Raw genomic sequence first — 12,542 nt, forward strand, 5'->3', positions numbered from 1 at the left:
TGGTGGAGAGATCCCAAACCATCTGAATACCTTTTAACTAAGTGGTCAGAGTAGAGTAGGGCATTTATTCCACCGTAATGCATTCCTTTTCAAAAGAGGATACCATCACTACGCAACACATGGAATGCAAGCTGTGTTATGGGCATTTAAGGCATGCCTGTATGCTTGTTCAAAAACAGAGAAACAGGTGCTCACACCATTCTAACAAATGACAGTGGCATTAGCAGTAGCCACAATCGAAGGGAGAAAAGTATTTTGACATATTTGTCTTTTATCAGCATGTACAGCATCATGCTTGCAATCTGTTTTACGGTTTGAATAATTTATTTAGCTCCATATACAGTAGCAACATGGAAATTATTGAGGTTCTTAGATACAGTATATTAATTTCATATACAGTATGTTCTATAATAATATTTAGTCATGGAGGCATGGTGGATTTAGTTTGCTCCCCTTGTCCTGGTCAGTTCAGAAGACCTAGGTGAAGGTAAACAAGGTTATACCGGTTCTGTGTTGTAATTACACACTTTAGTGTGCAAATAGCTGGCCGCAAGCTGCACTGCGTCTCTGCAGATATATGCCCTCTTGTCAGGACGTTCCTTGATGATTTACTTATTTGTCATTTATGTTGCTAGCCGGTTCCAGGCACTATAAACACTGGCTAATGATGGAAAAATGCAGCTGTGGGACATCTGAATAGAGAAGCCTACAATTAACAAAGATTAATAATGGAGTGGTCTGATGCTGCCCCTCCTCTATACTGGCTCCCTCAGGCAAAGTTCTGCAAGAGAAAAAAAAAGTGTTTGTTTGTTTTCGCCATTCATAGTCATGCTGATTATGAGAAACTGGAGACGTCACATTCTTCACTGCATGGAATTTGAGGTCTTTCTTTTTCCCCCCATCACCTTTCATCGTCAATTCATTTCAAATGAAATAAAAGCAGGCAAATGTGTAGGTCTTGGAAATAACACTGTCAAATCCTCTGTGTTCATGTATCCATTTGTGACTGAGAGTGTACAAATGTACGGGTACAATTGGTTTCATTTGTACACTCAAAATTAAATTAGCTCATGATTTTTTAAGGAAGAGCTGCATGTGTCACTTATGGAATCCTGAAAGCCCTTTTTTTTTACCTACACCCACACATACTTGTAATGATGTATAATACCCCATTCTGACACGAGAAGCACTTGTTTATAGATACATGTGGAGAGGAAATTATATCCTCAACCGCACTTTAGTATGACAAAGGACATGGGACTTGATCGTTGTGTGGCCTCACTTCCCAAACCCCACCTGTAGCTTGCACAGTATTGATTGCTTGAGAGAGGCCAGCAAAGTCCACTTCTTCAGTGGTGTTTAATGAAGCTCAACATCCTCTACCAATTCACTCACCATTTCCCCTGAAACTGGACACTTGGGCCTATGTATCAACCAGCAGCACCTTTTCTTAGGAAGCGACTGGAGCATGGAGCGAGAGCATTCGCACCTCTTTTAAGAGCAAGACAATAAGCACAAGACAAATTCCCTGCTGACCAGCTGTGTGTTGGAAAACACTTCCCTTTGTCTGATCCTTCCTACTGTGATATAGGGGCTGTCATATGCTGAGTATTTGTTTGACTGTTGTAGATGGGTTTTTGAAAGCATGTTGGGTGGAACAAAACACATTCTTATGCGTGTGAAAGTCAGTAGAGGAGAACTGGAAGGGTATGAAGTCGAATGTACGCATTATTCCATACCTCTCTCCCCACTCCTCATATTTATTGCAACAGTCAACTTTCTGTGATCACTTTCTGTGAATCACCTGAAATTTGGATATTGTACATTTAGCTGCAAATAAACGTTGGACTTGAGTGAGTTGTAATTCAATTCATAAACTTATTTTAATTTAACTATGCAGACTTGAAGGCCATTCATGCAAATCCACACATTTCAAACTCTTCCCTTTTCAATGGGTGAAATGGACGTTTAGGGCTGAAATGTGTGGGTTTACACAAATCTATCGTCATCTGCTTTTCACAGTGACTGTATTGTGTTGGGGCGGGGGGCAGATTCCATGCTCTGACACAAAAAGCAATCCGCTAAATGTGTCTTTGTGATAAGTCTCAACCCCAGGCCTTTCATCCCCTGGACATTTGGACAGAGACACAGACAGGTCAGAGTTAATGACAGGCTGCCATTGTACCTTTTAATGTACTATATGTTGATTAAAGGCTATTTACCGCTCTCCAACATGGATAACTGTTTTGCATGGTAAAATAAAACGTATCATCATGGACATCCAATAATTAAATAGTCCAGGCAGACTCTCACAAACATCTACAGTCTTGCTAGCCAACAATTTTGCCATAATCAAGAGAATAATAATATCGAAACAAGTCTTAAATAGTTGACCACTTCATGTGCCATATCTGTACCATGTGGATCATATTCTGCTCGCCTCACTGCTAAGAATGAACAACGTTTTCTTTGGAGATGGCTGACTGTAATGGAATACTTGTTAAAAAGAGAAGAATGTGCTTTAATTTGTCAAGGGGATCTGAGCTGACAACTTTAGTAAAGTCCACTATAACAACCTTCCAGGGCCCCTGACCCAGGGAGGGGGCGACCCCTGACCTTATTTGGGCCTCTTTTATGAGGACTTTTTTCGGCTCCGGCCAGATGGCTAAACTATCAAAGGGTTTTTTTATGAGAAAAATCTGCAGGCAAGAGTGGAGTAGTATATTTATCTCATTGTGTGGAGGACGAAGCCTCTGTAACTTCCGACTCAGTGGGGTTGAGGTGGAATTGAAAACATGGACGGGGCGGTGTGAGCATGTGCTTACCTCTACCAAAAATTACTTGAAACATTTTTCCTGTTGCATTTCCTGTTGCTTTGGTAAATAATCAATTTAGGAGACAAGAAGGGTGTTTTTGCGCAACATAATTGATCGATACTTTCCATCTTTAATTTTTGGATTTCTATGCACAGCACAGCCATGAACTTCATAGTATGATATTACGGATATTTTGCAGTGTCTTGCATCAGTGGGCTCTTTTCAAAGACAATCTTTAAGTTGTCCTTCCTTTGTTTGTGTCTCGCTATTGACTCTCTTTCATTGCCACCTAGCACTAAGAGCATCAACAAACAAACCTGCAATATTGATTTGATGTCTGAAACTAAAATAACTACCCTGTATCATTATGTTGTGTTGCATTAGATGTTTCATTCAAAAAAATGGAATTAAATAGATTACTTGGTGTCAATTCGCAATGGACTGTTGTTAAATATAACTGCTTCTCTTCCATCTGCTTCTCTACCATCTTTAAACAAATGCTGCATCTTTATAGGCAGCATAAACTATTTTCTAAAATGAAAACTAAATCTATATAATCAGCACCTAGAAACCGATTTGACAGTTGCCAGAGGTCTTAGTTGATCACAAATCAGAGGAATTTTCATGTTTGGAGAGGAGAAGAGTTGTATGTCCCTGGGTCACTATAACTCGCTCTGCTCACGTCACTCATGTGGTGTCTTTATGAGCGATGGGCTGTTTTGTTGGATTAGGTTTCTGGGGAACCATTCATTCAAGGCTCAGGTATATAAGCACAGCAATGCGTGAACAGAGGGAAGGTACAAGAAATGTTTATTTACGTGTGGTGGCTGAGATGCAGGAAGACATGTAGGTTTGTTATGCATATCCTATATGTTTGTTTGTGTGTAGATTATATGTGTGGTAATTTGGCCATTTTATGAGCTAGCGACAGTTAAACTGCCCTGTCTGTGAAGTTGTGGTAGCTCCAGGATGTAACTGTAATAATACACACACACACGCGCGCGCGCACACACGCACACACACACACGCACACACGCACACAGCTGTTGTAAGCATTACAAGTTTTGCTGTCCTCCCCAGCAAGCCACCTCAGCTGGTCTCCATGAATCCATCCCTGTTTGTCTTCTATATAACTTGAACATTAATTTCCCATGTTTGACGTGGGCTAAATTGAGATAAGCAAGCTCTGTAACATCTTTACGTCACCAGATTCATCTCGCAATCAATCAAATATTTGACCAAAACAAAAAACGAATGACCGTTTTGCAGTGACCTTTCTGACACAAACACTCAAGATGTTTGTTTTTGTCACTGTCTTTTTTCCCCCCAAGTTGTACTCAGCTTGGTTTGCTATACCCTTCATAACTGGAGTAACCTAAGCTGTCCCCGGCCTGGTCGTTTTTAATGTGGCCATTCCTGCTCTTGATTGCACTGGAGCAGGATCTGAAGTCACTGGAAGCAGTTAAAATAATAGGAGCTGACCATGTGTTTGAGGTTATAAGAAGGGGCGTGTTGGCCCCCTGACACAGACCCCAAACAAGCACTATGGGAACAGTTGCAGTTTGCCTACATATTATGAGAATCTGGAGAATATAGATATATAAAATACATATATATATATACAATCAATGGTCATTCTTTGTATGGTGCAAAATATAGATCAAAAAGTTGTGGGAGGTATGATTGTTTTTGTATAATAGTTGTCTTCCACTACGCCTACAAGTTATGCGGAACATAACTTGTAGGCTTGTACAAATATACATAAGTTATTATGTGTATATATGATATCACATCATTTTTAGGTTTGTGTAAGACAAATACAATAAGAAATATACAAATACAAATACAAATACAATAAGAAATATACAGTTTCCAACAGGGAATTTGTGTTGATATGCACAAAAGCTATAAGTGACACAAAAAAATAAGATACCAGGGTGGGGGGAAATTTGCTAAAGATGAAATCAAAACTAAAATGAAACACAGTGAATCTACAATCTAAGAATATCCCAATAATACAGTATCTGAAACAAACAATAGTTCATTAAACGTGAAACATTTTGTTATCTTAATGAGAATCTTAATAAGGGATGTGAGTCTATCAGTTCAAAGGCAATAATGAACAAACCAGAATTTAAATACAGGAAGAAAAAAAAAATACAACAAAAACGAAATTTAAGTTATCAAGAGAGAAACTAAAGAAGTGAATCAATAATAAATATTTTCCAAAAATGTCAGTGTTAAAGTCAGTCTGTACAGCCTTCCTGTTTACCTTCCCCTGTGGGGCTCCCTCTTGGGCTCAGCGCATGTACACATGCATGCACGCGCACATACTACTTAGTTTACCCCCCCTCTGCACACTCACACACATATACGCTACATAGCTGCCCCCACCCACTTTCATTCACAAAGAGATACTTGGTCATGGAGGTGGAGCTAGAGTGTTGACCCAAATTTGTATGTGTCACTGAAAGAGCACATGAGACGTCTGTGCCGCAGTGAAAGTCACTTGTCAGTCCAAATGATTTTGTTATTGTGCAAATCCACCCAATGTCCTGTGCTTTCTTCTTTTTTTCCCGCTAGTCAAAGAACAATACTCACACATGTGCTCTTTGACCAAGGTATCTGTCATCAAAATTTTCAACAGTATGGTTCATACAGTGTAAAATCCAAAGTGATAATATAACTCTGATGCCTGTAAAAGTTTACTCATTACCCGTAAGGGTTAGCAGAACCAAAACCTTTTCTCTAACAGAACAATGCAGTAAACTATAGTGTATTTTTTGTACTTGCAGGAAAGTTTCAGGAAACCTCTCGCTTATGAAAAATTTTACTTTCTTTGTACATCCCCTAAAGTTTGAAGATACAAAAGACCCCTCGGTGCAGTGCAGGCCAGCCCACCCTGCAGATGGAGAGGATCAGAGGCTGTCAGCACACTTAAACGAGCCAAGAGTCGGGGCTTCAGCCCCATGGGGGAGGACAGCGCATGAATGGAGTGTTTCCACCAGGCTCTATAGCCCCCCGCTGGGCATTTGTAAAATGATTTGTGGCAAATTTGTTTAATCAATATGGATGCGGGGGTTTGGGATACCTCCTGTGCACTGTTTTCTTTCTTTTTCTCCCCCTTTTTTGTCTGGGGATGCACCAGTGGTCATTATGCATTAAGTAGCTTGGAGCTTATGATGCTCAGATCTAACTTTGGTTTGTGGGTGTGCCTGTCTCTCTGTTTGGTTGGGCACAATTACTGAATGGATAAGTAATATACCTGATCAAAGGGAAGTAACCCATCAGAAGATGTCAAAGAAGCTTTGCGATTCAAGCAAGTCAATAAAATATGAATATACAGTATAATAAATGATTGGAAGGAATATATATTATCAACTCTGTTTCCTCCCCTTTTTTTACCACATTAACCATAGTGCACATTCTACAAAAATAACTGTAAAAAAAGTTATTTGTCATTTGGTGTAGAGAGAAAAAGGGAAGGGGCATAGACTCCTGAGGGACCGTGGGTAAGTTAGTTAACACTTAAGCTTTAAGTGTTTGTGATACAATGATTACTGATAAAGTATCTTAAAACAATTGATCCACATAAAACATGTGTATGTGGTTATATTTCTCCTTAGCAGAGATTTGGATCCTTTTAGTTTGGCATTGTTTGTGATGTTCAGGAAGAAATACTGTATCAATTGTTAGCATTGATGTATTGTGTGCATTCGGCACGCTTTCTTTCACAAAAAAAGCTTAAATCCTTGCTCTGTCATAGGAGAGCAACAGGAGTCTCTATGCTTTGGTGTGCATGGTGGCTTAGCATACAGGCAGGTGGCTTGAATCCTATTCTACCTCTTGCCATCACCATGGCTGCTGTGGATGTGCATGTGGAACCAGAGGATAAAAGCCCCCCCTCCCTTTCCCCCCACACTTTTCACCTAGCTAATGTTATATATCCCAGTTTTTGTCCATCTGAGCAGAGGGACAAACAAGCAAATACGGTAATCTTTCAAGTTGTGATCCACAAGTCCTGGTGTGCAAACTAATCTCCAAAGCAATTCATAAGAGAGGTACAGAACTATGAATATAAGCTTAGAACATCCATAACCTAACTCTGCATGCCTTTCTGGTTGCCAAGTCCTGTTGTTATTTAAAGCTTATAGAAGGGGAGTATCCTGCCTCTTCCGTTGGGATGGTTTTGTCGATATAAACCCAGGAGAGCATATAAGTACTTTTGTCACACACTTATTGACCCGCTGAGCTGAATAACTTTGAAAGATCCTCTCTCTCTCTCTCTCTCTCTCTCTCGCTCTACTGTGCTGCTCGTGTTGGCCAAATCACACTTCTTAGACAGATGTTGGCAGAATTCCTAATTCCGCTCCCATTTTCTCAGCCTGTCAGTTTTGAAAGGGGGAAGCAGGACAGAAAATAATCGGCAGAACATCCCATAATTCTGAATGGAGAACAGCAGATGTGGAGGTGGAGGGGGGTTGCTACTGGGCCTCCCCAAGGCCCATCTGACCATTGTGCAGCACCGGAGCCATTTCTGTGGTTGCCATGACAACAATAATGCACTTTTATCCATTTCCCCATGTGGGGCGCATGATCGTATAAGATGTCAGGCTTGCATTTCTTGTGATGGCAAGGGACTAAATAAACAAAAAATATGTTTTAGTTTTATATTATGTCATGCAAGTGGAAATATATATATATCGAAAGGTTTATCATTAATAAAGCATAATGAAATTAGTTTGTATTGTTTAGAACTCTAATACTTAACTCTGTACAGGAGATTTGGCTCGTGAGAGTGAATAGCCTACTGTTACAGTGTGGGACGACTGTGGGGCCAAAGTGGTGAGTATTCACTATTCCTATTCAATGGTCCCAGAAGGCTGCCAGGTCTTCTACTGGTCAGGGGTGTCTGTCTCCATGGTCGCTGTAAACCTACAGTGAAGAGCCTTAAAACACACCAGGTGTCTTATAGTCTTTGAGCCCCGCTAGAATGACCACACCACATTCATTGTCAAGTGCTTTGTGCTGTATGTTTCTTTTGTATTCAGTCAGGGTTTTTTTTCCTCTCCTCCTCCACCAAAGCAGACTTGCAGGTGCCCTTTGCTTATCCTAAATACTGTACATCCGTCAAATATTATATTGACCTTTTTATTTTTATTTTTTTTGAGAGAGGTTAAGCCAAAAGGGTGCAAACTGAAACATGAAAAATTTAAGGTAACTGAATAGTTATGTCTATTATGTCAGCTGCGCTTTGTCTAAAATGTATAACATTTGCAACAATGCATCTTTGATGTACTGTGCAATCATAATCTGACATTTTCCACGATAATACAGCTATTATATTAACATTCATATTAGATGAAATTTTAAACATTTGGCAATTAACGAGCAAACAAAGCACATTTGTTTTCTCTTCGCTTCTAGCATCAATTTTAAAACGTGACAGGTAGGTGTTTTTACAGATAATAATTGTCCATATAAATCACTAGACTCCTCTATTCATGTGGTAAGTCTCTGTACTATTGTATAGACAGCCGGCGTTCATATAATAATTTATATATTTTGCCTTGATGTAAGGAAATCACCAAAGTTGTCTGAGGTCTTAAAAAACGAAACAAGAGCTGATTGTGAATGACAAAGTACATGTTTTTTCTATGTTTCGTGTGAAATCTTTGTGAATGTGTGTGCATAGTTATTAGTGCATGCGCATCTGTGTCTGTGTGTCGGTGTGTATGGGTGAGTGTTTACAGTAAATGTGGACGTGTGTGTCCATCATCTGTCCATGTCTACCTCTGTGTATGCATGTGTGCATTTATATGGACTGGGGTGTATGTGAGTGAGTGCATGAGGGCATTTTCTCATGAGCGTGCTTCAATCATTAATGTTTCATCAGCACCATACTATACCAGAACCTCATCACTTTGCCATCTGGCTGTAGTTTCCACAAAACATAATCAATCAGTGGAAATGAACATAACATGTGGGTAGGCCTGTATTGTCAAACAAACCATGTTTGTGTTCTATCTCAAAGTTACCAAAAACACGTTATTATCAGGATACAATATGTGCTTAAAACATTGGTTCAGTGATACAATGACAAAATATGAAATACAAAAAAAAGTCAAACCACTAAGTCACTTCCTAACAATGCTGTTGAAGGAAAATATTGTATTCCTTTCAATTAGAATGTTGTGATTAGTCTATATGTTGGTTTTTATACGATACCTTACCCCTAAAACACAAGCTCAAAATAATCACAATGTCACTGTCAGCGCATTATGGTACCATGGCACAATGTGTGGTGATTGTTGCTATTAGGTTTTGTATTCATTAGGACATATAGGCCACTGCATAACGTCGCTGTCGGGTGGAAACCTTGTATGTCCGAAACTGTTACTTTTCAGGAAATCGAAAGGAAAAAAAGAAAACAGTGTTCCAATTGATCCAACGTATTTATCATTTAGACACAAGCTCTTGTTAATACTTTTCATTGGTTCAATCTTAAAAAAATTAATTGCCTTAACCCATTTAGACTGGAGGCCGATTCTAAAAACGCCTTCTAAATCCTGACCTAAGTTTCCTGAAAAACTTCAAATATTTATTCAAAAATTACAAAAAATGTATGTTGTTATACAGTATACTGTACATAGCAACAACAACAACCCCAAAAGGGGTTCCCAGATTGAAAGGTATAGTTACGTATAGGGGTCCCCGGTCTAAATGGGAGGACCCGGCCGGCCGGTGAACCACGGCCATGTCACTCAGACTCAGACATAACCATAAACAACAACGTTTCGGTCTGTTAGACCTTGATCATGTTATCTTAAGGATGCTTTCTTCTCCTTAAGATAACCTGATGAAGGTCTAACAAACCGAAACATTGTTGTATTCCCATTAAATCATTTTTTTTTGCATTTGAAGACAGTGTGCAGGAGTTTTTCTTTCAATACGTTGGGGCTCTCGTTTAGTCCTCTCCTACACACCTGTCGCCTTTGTAGGTGTGTGTGTGTTTTTTTTTTTTCAAGAATTTGTTTTGGCGGCCTTTTTTTACACCAGCGGTCTAGGCCAAAATATTGCTTTGTTAAAATAAGTGTTAAATAGCTCTATATTCTGATAGTACTCATTGCTATAGATCAAAAAAACATAATTTTCAGGTCACAATACAGATTAAACAAGTTAAATGGGAAGTGATGGCACAAAAATTAGCAGACAAAATTGGAACTGGAACACATTTAAGCTTTCTATTTACTAAAGATCTGGAGAGACAGGGAGACCCCCTGTTACTGAACAAACACACTATATAACAATGATAACAATATACGAATACAGTGCTTTACCTTTTAACAAAAAAAAGTTTTATTTAAACCAAAAATATCACTTCCAAAAAAACATACAAAGTTGAAAGGTGAAGATAAGAGGTACCTGATAGTGACAATATGCAATAGTTGGAATGCATTAGACACATTCATAGACATGTTGTACTTTTTGTTTGTAGCAATATTCATCTCGCATTATATAATTTGTTGTGAAAATGTACATGGATTTATAGGTGTGATATTATTATGAATTTAGTGTTCTTTTATTTATTGTTATCTAGGCTGTGTTTGTGTTGGCCTGTGAATTGCATGCCTCTAGAGTGCAGCTTTATAAATCTATTTACATTTTGAATGTCACAAAGCTTACTAAATGCCAATAAAAGCATGGATGTTAGTGCTCCAACATACAATATATTGAAAAACGTTGGCTATAGTTTTGACTTTTTCCTTTTATTTATTTTCCTCTAAAGCGCACAAACATTTAATTTGCAATATTATATCATTGTATGGGCTTAAATGTTATTTTGTTCTGGACAATATTGTACAATAAGAAGGGAGAGATTCCTAAAGACAATATATATATGTTTTTTAAACTGTTCAGTATAATCTATTTGATGATTACTATAAGGTAATGTGGTTGGACATGGCTGACTGACATCCTGCAGCCCCTCTCCCCAGCACTTCCCACCCTGTAAATGTTTATGGCTCTGTGGCCCAGATTGCATCTCAGATTTGAAGGATTGGCCCCCTGTTGACTCACAGCTTGATGGTGACTGCCCAGCTTTCTTTCTGTATTTGCTGTGTCTCAATTTCCCTTCTAACTTCATCCCCAACAGCATGCCATCCAGTATAATTTCACACATAATATTGTTCATTTACACGGTGACCAAGCACAAAAATGTAAATGCACACTTTTAGGACATTTCAGAGAAATCTTCATGTGTTGTTGGGTTTTACTTTGTCTAATGTGGGACTTCAGTTCTACCATTGCTACTCTTCCAGTAGCAATGGTTTTAACACACAGGCTCATCATAAGCGACAGTCGGCAAGGTGAGAAGTAGAGTAGACACACAGTGGGGTTCACCTCATACATTTAAGTCCTTGTTCCCCCGATCTGCTATTGTTTGTTGATGGAAGCAGTTGTCATAGTCATGCGATAACAAAAGCCTGACTATTAGGGTGTTTACCTCTGCACAGGAACCACTGGGCAATTCTCCATTAAATTACAGCCATGTGTGGGCCACTGATCTCACCCACTAGCCCCCTCTGCCACAGAAACAGAGGCTCACACACCCAGGGCTGAACAAGGATATGTGTTGACTGTTGCTAATGCTATAAATGGAGATAAAAAGAAAAAGCCACAATGGCTTTCATTTCTCATACCACAACAAATTGAAGGGGAACAAATTATTGAGGAAGATAACAGAATATCATTCATAACAAGAAACTCTAGTACATTACAATTAATATTCATACCTACAAACTCAACAGACTACTGACCAGAGTTCAGTTGTTTGTGGAATGCTGTGGCACATAATTTCCTCCAGCCCAACCCCCACCTCCAAGTCAACGGTGTGAGACAAATAAGCAGTCATTTTGTTATCTCTGACAACTCACATCTCTGGGTTTAGACAGACAGAGACATTTATACTTCCTGTGTCCTTAACTGACTCGCTTTCACCCAGGTGTTACAAGCATTTCTGTGCTCCACAAGAAACTGACTGAACACCCACATGGACTTGGGATTGGTCCATATTGTTATTATTAGAGTATGTAGTAATTATATATTATATGATTTATATGTGATACGTTTTTTAAAAGCAACAAAGGAAACATCAGAGCTTCACAAAAACAGCCAAGGACATTGGATGTTCCAGACAAAAGCATTAATAAGCCACATCCATGAAAAGGAGAATATTTCAATGGGCTGATCAATAATGAAAACAACCTAACAGCCGTGATTTATGAGCGTACATATGCTTGCTTGATAATGCTGGATCTGGATGATCTTACTATTATGGAAAAAAAATAGAATGTGTATGGATCACCTTGTGGCTAAGGTAAATAAGGAAAACATGACTTTGATGTAATATTAAAGGTTCCTAAAACCGTTGTATTGGGCTTAGCTTACGTTATACATGGAAATCAACTCTTACAATTAAAACTCTTTGTTAGCTGTCTTTTGTCTGGATTTGATCATGTGTTGTTTTGGTTGTGAGAGAGGAAATGTTTCAGCAGAAACTGAAGACAACTTTTAAACTGGACACAGAATAATAATAAAGCTTTGACAAATGCACTCAACATTTTAATAATTAAGTGTGTACCACATTTACCACTATCTACCACTAAAGATATTACTTCATATGTTTCAATTATTTTAAATATATTTTGGAATATATTTAGATAT

The sequence above is a fragment of the Gymnoscopelus braueri genome (genome assembly GCF_963280865.1).
Source record: "Gymnoscopelus braueri genome assembly, chromosome: 12".
In the NCBI taxonomy this organism is placed as follows: domain Eukaryota; kingdom Metazoa; phylum Chordata; class Actinopteri; order Myctophiformes; family Myctophidae; genus Gymnoscopelus; species Gymnoscopelus braueri.